The sequence below is a fragment of the Aplidium turbinatum genome, chromosome 16 (genome assembly GCF_918807975.1).
Source record: "Aplidium turbinatum chromosome 16, kaAplTurb1.1, whole genome shotgun sequence".
In the NCBI taxonomy this organism is placed as follows: Eukaryota; Metazoa; Chordata; class Ascidiacea; order Aplousobranchia; family Polyclinidae; genus Aplidium; species Aplidium turbinatum.
The window spans coordinates 18,455,697-18,465,575 of record NC_137487.1 but is presented as its reverse complement, the minus strand read 5'-3'; the positions used below and the strand labels follow the sequence as shown (position 1 = coordinate 18,465,575).

The following is a 9,879-nucleotide window of genomic DNA, read 5'->3' as shown; positions in this document are numbered from 1 at the left end:
TTGAGGTAAAACATGCTCAGAACGCGCCAAATTTAACACGATTTTTCTGGGGGGGGAGACCCCCCGCGAAATTGTCTGCAGCCCCACTGCTCACAAACAGCACCAGCTGCCGCTTGGTGTTTCGTCGTTAGCTAAGTCTCCGTGTCTGACCAACGTAGCCAAATGTATCCGCACACTGGTGGTAGGTACAAGTTTTTGCAACTTCACTTATTCTTAAATTCCTAATGTTCAGTGAATCCCACAAGCCTTTGTGTTATTTACTCGAAATCTGTAGATGCTTAACTATACCTAACTGTAAAAAAGCTGAATGAAATTGACATTCTGTATTTTGACGATTTGACAATCACATCACTTTAATTCAGCATAAAGGAAAATGGCGCGAGGCATCTCCAGCTGGGGGTACAGGAATAAATTTACACTGCAGCAATCACTTTGTTTGGCTAGTTGACGATGTGGTGAGACCCGGTTTTTCATCATGTGGGTCGTTCCCCGACGATGGAAAGTACGGCGGATTGTCCATATTCAGTTTTCTTTCACTGCTAGGAAAGCACAAAAGTCGCATTTAGAAAAGGCAAGCATTACTGTAATAGCCTAACACTTAAAACGGTTTTGGCATTCCGCTCAGATAAGTGAGTATCAAAGACTACATCGTCACTGTGATTCAGACAGGGCAAGTCATATTTCGTCATGGCGGACAATTTAAAAATTAAAGGCCGGGAACAAGGTAACTTTGGCTTTGTCAAAAAGCATCCAATTCACTCACTTTAAAATCACAGCAAAGACCCCGGTTGTTCATGTGAGAGCGGAGACTATCTGCAATAAGAGCCCAAATTAAATTGCTGAAAGTGGAAAATTTTTTACCAAATCATGTAAAATTGCTCAGAAAAATTTCAATCAACATAATAATATCTGTCCTGTTGAGCTTAAAATTAAGTTCATCACAGCATAAAAAAGATGTAACTTTGTAACATAGAAAGACTTACCTGATATTAATGAATGGAGGTTGTTTAGGAGTTCTGAAATTAAAAAACAAACTTGGTATGGTAACAAAACAATTTAGCTTTGGTCGAAGATGCTGCACTACAACTACATGAAGTACCGGTATACCTAATTTAGCAGTTTGTGTCAGTAACTCAAATGCATCATGGAAATCAGGGGCCTGGACACGGCAGATTTTTCATCACTCACAAACCAATGATCACTGATCAAACTCGAATTGAGACTGTCAAATCTCTATTTAACAGAATCTTAGATGTATGAAAGCAACTTACTTCAGAAAGGACCATCACGAATGGCTTGTGAAAAATTCTTGCTGCAGAAATCAATCTGCAAAAGTTTCGACACACTTCATATAAGGTTTTAGTTTTCACTATTGTAATAAGCTTTAGGCTTCTATAAACTAGTTTCAGAGACTCTAGTCATCGTCACAAGCAATCTGTGAGAGAGTTAAAGTTTCATCATATTAAAAATCAAGGTTGTGAAAACTTTATTGAACTGCAAAAAACGACTTACAACGCTTTACATAGATTGGCTTTAGGTTGAGCACACCTGCAAAACAGTTGCAAAGTTAAATACTGTAGTTATTTTATACACTTAAATCAGTTCTTGTGTAGCCTACTCCTACAAATTTAACAATGATAACGACTATAAGATTTCCACTTCAGAAAGTTGAGCTTGTAAATAAAGAGTATCATCAACAAACTTTATGACGGGGAAAGAAGATTTTTCATCATCAGTGGAGTCACAGTCGGTATTAATGTTGAAAGATTAAATCTAATGTCAATCAATAATTAAATAAAAAATAAAAAAAAGTGGAACTAAGGTAACTTAACTCTGTCAACAAGCAATTTAACATTGTCACACAATTTACTCACTTTAAAATCACAGCTAAGATCCCAGTTGTACTTTTAAGGGCAGTTGGAGACCATCTGCAACAAGAACCCAAATTACATTGCTAAAAGTGGAAAATCTTTTTTATCAAATCATGTAATATTGCTCAGAAAAATTTCAATCAACATAATAATATCTGTCCTGTTGAGCTTAAAATTAAGTTCATCACAGCATAAAAAAGATGTAACTTGTGTAAAATATAGACTTACTTGGTATTAATGAATGGAGGTTGTTTTTAGGAGTTCTGAAACTAAAAAAAAAAAACTTTGACGGTATGCTAAGTATGCTAACAAACACAGTTTAGTTTTGGTCAAAGTTGCTGCACTACAACTACATGAAGTACCGGTATACCTAATTTAGCAGTTTGTGTCAGTAACTCAAATGCATCATGGAAATCAGGGGCCTGGACACGGCAGATTTTTCATCACTCACAAACCAATGATCACTGATCAGACTCCAATTGAGACTGTCAAATCACTATACAACAGAATCTTAGATGCATGAAAGGAACTTACTTTAGAAAGGACCATCAACGAATGGCTTGTGAAAAATTCTTGCTGCAGAAATCTGTAAAAGTTTCGACACACTTCATATAAGGTTTTAGTTTTCACTATTGTAATAAGCTTTAAGGCTTCTATTAACTAGTTTCAGAGACTCTAGTCATCGTCACAAGCAATCTGTGAGAGAGTTAAAGTTTCATCATATTAAAAATCAAGGTTATGAATACTTTATGAAACTGCAAAAAAACGACTTACAAGGCTTTACATATAGTAATAAAAGGTTTCTGCAGACTCTTAACCTCAGTTCTGGCTTCTCGGTGTTATGGGAATTGCTAATCATCACCACATCTGCAAAGCAAAGTTAAATAGTTATTTTATACACTTAAATCAGTTCTTGTGTACTCCTACAAATTTAACAATGATAATTCCACTTCAGAAAGTTGAGCTTGTAAATAAAGAGTATCATCAACAAACTTTATGATGGGGAAAGAAGATTTTTCATCATCAGTGGGATGACTTACAAGAATTTAAAAACTACTAAGAACTTTCAACTATAAGTCACAGTTGGCATTAATCAGGCCTCGAAACTGAAGGCGGCCACGGCCGCGATTAACCTACAAAAACTGACATTTTGTCCGCCGGGTCTTGCCCTTCCGTCGGTCGCATTTGTCCGCCATGAAGTTCTTAGAAAATTTTGCGCAAGTGACCTTGTGAATAAAGTACTTTGCCACTTATAATCACAAAGAATTAGAAAGCAGTCAAAGTATCCGATAAATCAAAACACACCCTGTCTATGCTTGAATTGTTAACATTATTGATTGACCAAGCAGGTGATGTCTGACATCCGCAGGATGCAAGTGACATTACAATACACTTTATTGATGCGATATATTCAGTCTTCGAAATTATTGTGGGCAAATGGCGCGCTTGTAAGGTTAGGGTTAGACATTCCTCCCAGTCGTAATGGCACAGCCATAGATTTGAAAAGAAAGATGCGTGTGGATTGGTATCAAAGCCCAAAAGCCGCAAAACGTGGACGCTTCATTGCGAACGGCAAAGAAGGTGTAGATTTACAGCCAAGCAATGAGCCTCTTGAGGTGTCTGATTCCAGTGATGACGCGACAACCTCGTGCTCCCATAGAGCATCTGATGATTCCGATTCTGACAGCTAGTTCTTTATCAAACAGACTTTGTGTTGTTCGCAGTATCCCAATTGTGCCAAAATTATGTTAGTGTATACGTAAATCGAGGCAATCTTCTCGCAGGGAGCTATTAATTTGTTACCGTTACCTGGTTGAGCAATTGACATTATTTTATGATAATTCAACGTTGCTAGATGTCGAATTAATGTAAAATAAACGTAACTTTCTTATTGGGCATTGTTGTTATGCAATATAACCCGCCGGAAAAATTAAATCGATTTGTACTGACTCGAACGTTGAATCAACCCAAAATTAACTTACTTTCGCCCTCCCATGAGTTATTTAATGTGAATTACTGTAAAAGCGTGCGACGTGTGTATCTTGTAGCTCGCTTTATCGCTACTTTTGGTATTATTACATCACAACAAATCAAACAGTGCGGTCGTGATAGACTACTCTAGTATATTTTTTGCTTCTGCCAAAGAAAAAATGTGCTAATTTCGAAGACTGTATGTTGATGGGTGGTAAAGTTCCCATGGCCGCCATGTGCTCGTGATTGGCTGCCAAACAGCTTGCTTTAGTCGGACACGTTTGGCCGCCGGAAAAAAAAGTTGTTTCGAGGCCTGTTAATGTTCAAAGATTAAATCTTGTAAGTGTGACACTACATAGATGCTTACATACATTCAATTAACATAGCAGAGCAGTTATCGATAAAATAATTTGTAAGTTAAATTGAGTTCAAAAGTTTACTATATTAACATCTTGAACCACCTTACAGTTGTTCCAGCACTGCACTAACAAATCCATTGATTGGTATTAAACCAAGGGAAGAAATCATTGATTGCAAATAGCAATAAAGCATCTTCAGATTGAGGTACAAAGGCAATGAACCTATGTAAATAAAAATGAGGATAATGCACAAGTGGGGGCCACGACAAACCTAGGTCATACCAAAGTTACTTTTTCTGAGAAATAATTTATTTTACTTTAAGTTAACTACATAAAAATACTAGTGAAAATAATGGCTGCTGATGGCACATAAATTTAAATCATGAACAGAAGTTACGATGATGATCAATATGTTTGCATTGTTGGTTAAAACTTTTCAAGTGCAATCAGAGACTCTAGTCTTCGTCATTGTTTTTCTGTAAGAGAGAGTTGGTTCATCACAACACTTGAATTGCTATATAAAAATATTGACAATTACCAACAAAATGTACTGTACCTCGAGACTAATGACTTCGAGCCATAACATTTCCATTAATGTTAGCTGTAACACAAATATAACTGTTGTAGAATAATGCAAAATCCTATTGTTGAGATACCGGTATGTCCAGGATTTAAATCAGTGTTCTTCAACGGGGGCGATATCGCCCCCCGGGGGGCAATTTTGGCCATTGCGGGGGGCAATTTGTACAATTTTTGAAATTGGGGGCGATTTTACTGTTTAGGGGGGCAATTTTACTGTAACGAAGAAGCTCGAGCAATTTTTTTTGCACATGGATGGGCAGATTTCTGGATCAAGTGCAATGATCGATTTCCGGAATTATGGGCAAAAGTGAAGTTGTATTTATTGGCTTTTCCTTCGACATACATTGTTGAACAAGGTTTTAGTGAAGTATTGCACATGAGAAATAAAGACCGAAACCAACTTGACATGAACAAGACTGGAGGAAATGCAATTCGACTTAAGTTGACTGGCTTGCACCCAGCTATTACTAGTCTTGCAAATAAGCACCAGGCGCAAGGGTCGCATTAATTAGCTTCCACGAGCTGTTGTATTTCAATGAAATGTGCTTGCTTTTGCTTATTTATATTGTTGGGATATTTGAAGTTTTGTATGTAAATTTTTAGCGACATGAACTTTTGTACAACGGCAATCGTTTCGCACTCCTCGAACTTAACTTTTCCACCCGGCAACCAGTATGGCCGAACGGCAAGCGATTCCGGCGGCCAGCAACAAAAACGTCTAGGCAGTGGCTATTTGACCGGCGCCGGTCTTTGAATCTGAAACACTATTTGACCGTCATTATACAGTCACTTTTTTTCTTTTTCTCTTTCCAAGCAAAAGACGAGAAGCGGTTGTATATAAGTCCTAAATCCGATCATTTAATTCAACTCATTACGTGGCGAGTGCGATACGTCGCCGCTTCTTGTTGTAGAGGAACTGAGTTCGATACTACCCGGAAGCGTTCCTTTTTTTATTTATTTTTTTTTTTAACTAAATTTTGACACGAAGTGCAGTTTTGTAGTCAATTTTTAATTTGAGTTGTCTACAGCCCAATTTTTTATGTCTTTTCAAATGTGAGTAATAAAGTTAGAGTTTTTTTAATTTGCTGGAACTTCAGAATTTCTCTGGGTAATTTTCCGTTTGTGGCCGTGCTAACTATAGCCTACTACATAATTTTTCATTCAGGCACGTTTTAAACCTTCAAGGTTTTGCCACCTTTTCCCGTTCATTAACGTGCTGAGAGGTCTATATCGATTTTTGTAGTTAGTATCTTTTACCACCACCATAGTTAGTATCTTGCTACCACCTTTTGTGTTTGTTCGTCAGTTGTTGCTTGTACGCAGGTCAGTGCAGTTTTATTGAATTTCAGTCATTTATTATTAACATTTCACGGATAATTGTTTTGTTTAGATGAATTAAGATATTTTCCTGAAGAGGGCAGAAAGTTTTGCCGAAAACGTTCGAAATTATGTATCTATTTCATTTCTGTATTAATTTTGAATTATGCAATTCAATGTTATTAAGTTGTTATCGATTGTCTGTCTAAGTATCTTTTTCGTCCCTGACGCGTTAATGACGAAAAATAAAATGATTAATGGTATGTAAATGTAATGCAACTCAAATTAAAAATTGACCTAAATGAAAAATTATGTAGTAGGCTATAGTTAGCACGGCCACAAACGGAAAATTACCCAGAGAAATTCTCAAGTTCCAGCAAATTAAAAAAACTTTAACTTTATTACTCACTCACATTTATTACTCACATTTGAAAAGACATAAAAAATTGGGCTGTAGACAACTCAAATTAAAAATTGACTACAAAAATGCACTTCGTGTCAAAATTTAGTTAAAAATTAAATAAAAAAAAAAACGTTTCCGGGTAGTATCGAACTCAGTCCCACTAGAATAGGAGGCGGCGACGTATCGCATTCGCCACGTAACGAGTTGAATAAAATAGGCGGATTTAGGACTTATATACGCGCTCTCGTCTTTTGCTTTGAAAGATAAAAAGAAAAAAAGTGACTGTATAGTGACGTCATGACCGGTCAAATAGTGTTTCAGATTCAAAGACCGGCGCCGGTCAAATAGCCACTGCCAAACGTCTATGATTGACGTAAGTTTTTTGCTTCAGCGCTTTGCGTTAACGAGCCGAATCTCCGATGGTAATAAGAAGAAAACGAGTTTTGCTTTCGCAATACGCATACAAAGCCCTCGATAGTTACTTGTATTGTATCCTTCTCGAGTTACCTGCGGCCGAGCAGAGCTGACTTTCGGTGGCCGTTTCTGAACCCTTCGGCGGCCACAGCTGCCGTTAATTTCGAGGCCTCGTTTGAGGGGGCGATTTGGACCCGCACTTTTAACAAAGGGGCGATTTTGTAAAAAAGGTTGAAGACCACTGATTTAAATAATGTTACCAATTGTATATCATTATATTTAGGTTAGGTTTGAAGACTAACCGTAATACAGATAACAATTACTTTAGCACTTATTTTGGCCATTGCTGGCACAAATAGCTATGCAATGGAATTCCGAAGGTGCAAAGAGTTGAAATGCTTGCTTAGCCTATCTAACATGCATGTACAAGATTGTACTTTTGTACTTTTTACTAAGCTTTAGTAGCAAAACTCAACAAAATAACATACCAATCAAGATGGGAATTCCACAGCAACTGAAACCTAAAAAAATTATTAAACAATTAGGAAACATAACTTGCAGACAATCACACTGCAAAAAGTTTGTTTGCATTAATTGTCTCTTTTTAATCAGTCAAATTAGTTTATATAAAAACTAACAAACGGTTCTTAAAGACGGTTGCTATAGCACACTTTCTGGCCATCATATTGCATGGACAGTAAAATGATGGAATCCTGAAGGTGCATTTCTATATCAAAAATATAGTTAACATTACATTACTCGGAGTTGTACTAATAAAATTTTGAGCAAAAATTACTTGCAAGGGTGACTGGAATAGTGTAATAAATTTTCAATGAAGCTGGGCATTACTGGCCAAAATTTTATTGGTGAATATATTAGTTCCGCCATTAAAGTTTAAAAACTTTTTAAGCTGTTGTATGGCAAGAATATGTTAAGATTTAAACTATAGAAAGTGAATATTATAGGCAGTGGCTATTTGACCGGCTCCGGTCTTTGAATCTGAAACACTATTTGACCGGTCATGACGTCACTACATAAACACTTTTTTCTTTCAAAGCAAAAGACGATAAGCGCGTTAAGTTTTAAATTCAACACGTCTTCTTCAACTGAGTCCGTGGCGCACACGTAACGTCTCGGGCTGCCATTTTAGAGGGAATGAGTTCGATACTATCCGGAAGCGTTTTTTTTTTTCTTTTTTGTAACTACAAAAGGATACATACTGATATGAATGAATCAACAAGTGAATAAAAAAGCTTCAAAACGAATTAAAAAAGTTTTTCTAGTTTTTATTTTTAACAAATTCCTTTCATTTCTTAGCACAAATTCTCTGAAAAAATCACACTTTCTAATAGGCTGTAAGATTACGTTTCGCTGAAGTCCGAAGTTAAAAATTAAATCCAGTCTCATTGTCGCACAACAATCAGTCAAGTATCAAATCATCATCTCAACCAACCCTTCAAGACAACTTTCCACTTTTAAAAATTTAGTTAAAAAAAAAAAAAAAACGCTTCTGAATAGAATCGAACTTATTCCCTCTAGAATGGCACCCCGAGACGTTACGTATGCGCCACGGATTCAGTTGAAAAAAACGTGTTGAATTTAGAACTTAAGGCGCTTATCGTCTTTTGCTTTGAAAGAGAAAAAGAAAAAAGTGCTTATGAAGTGACGTCATGACCGGTCAAATAGTGTTTCAGATTTAAAGACCGGAGCCGGTCAAATAGCCACTGCCAATATTATAACCGCAACATTGTATGACGATTGGTTATCTCAAAAATATAACATACAGTGTACATCCAATGACAGTGCAGACAACTGGTGTGTTGAGTCTGCACTCTTTTATTGAAACAGATTTACAAAAGCAAGCATTGCGTTTGTAGCTGAGATAATCACAGATGTTACTGCTAATAAGCTTAAAACACACTTTTAAGTGCTGTCACCTTTAACGACATGCTTAAAATATATTGGGACAACGTACAACTCAGATTATAGGTTACCCTACTAACATACAACCTTACCTTATAATCCATAATGCATTGACAGTCCACAGTTTTGCCAGCCAAATCTTTTTAGACCTATGATCATAAACAACAATTGAATATTGCAATGTTGTTGTATATTTTTATGACATCTCAAATAAGCCCATTTTTGGGATAACCATAGCAAGACTTATTGTCAGTACTGCACATTGTTTACTTCTACTCTAGACTATTAAAATAGAGTGGACTTGTTGTTAGCAACCTTAACATAAGCAATATTTCAATTTTGTAAAATTTTACACTTTTAAAAGCAATTGTGTGGTGACTAGAAGTACATAACATTATTATTTTTTAAATAATATGTTTAACGATTGAGTGTCTACACTTTACTTTTTCCATTGTTCTCAGATTGTTTCCCATTGTTTTCAATTTGTAAATCAATTATGCAATTTTCCTCATTGAACTAATGGAGATCACATGCAACTGCAAATTTATCTAATAAATTAGGTCCAGTATAAGCAACTAACATTAAAGCTTGTTTTAATTTTCAGAAAAAAAAGATTACAACAGCTTAGGTTTTTCAGCGACATCACAATTGCAACTGTCATTTAGCACAGTATAACAGGGCATGATAAAGCACGGGAACAATACAGTCTATGCATTAGTGAAGATTTGAAAAAAACATACCTCTTGGCATAAATCCATCAAACACAGCGTACCCCATGCCCCCACTCGCTGAGACAACCAAGTCGAAAGGAACTTAATTTCTTCAGGCGCAGCAAACGCAAGGCAGATTATGAAACATTTATCACACGTGGTATCATATTCATCCGCGGATAACAATCGACAATGCGTTTTTTACGCAGGGTTTTTATAAACAACAGAACCATCATCATTAAAAATCCACGAGAAGAAATTTTCATTCTAAAACAAAAAAAATTGAGATAAAAAATTGTTTCACATTAACTACTTCCATTCATCACATA

The 9,879-nt window shown here is 36.2% G+C and overlaps 1 long non-coding RNA gene across 2 annotated transcripts; it reads right to left on the bottom strand.

The window, feature by feature from the left end:
• Window positions 1–308: 308 nt before the first annotated feature.
• Window positions 309–9,671, bottom strand: LOC145785614 (uncharacterized). 2 transcript variants are annotated; one of them, XR_014291201.1, is made up of 14 exons: window positions 9,581–9,671; window positions 8,933–8,989; window positions 7,406–7,438; window positions 4,758–4,802; window positions 4,304–4,423; window positions 2,646–2,738; window positions 2,406–2,457; window positions 2,100–2,140; window positions 1,875–1,928; window positions 1,513–1,548; window positions 1,272–1,326; window positions 984–1,016; window positions 764–813; window positions 309–539 (listed from the first exon to the last, which is right to left on the bottom strand). It is a non-coding gene; the product is annotated as an uncharacterized LOC145785614 (long non-coding RNA). The 2 variants fall into 2 exon arrangements; XR_014291202.1 differs by having other exon boundaries at window positions 309–536.
• Window positions 9,672–9,879: the final 208 nt, after the last annotated feature.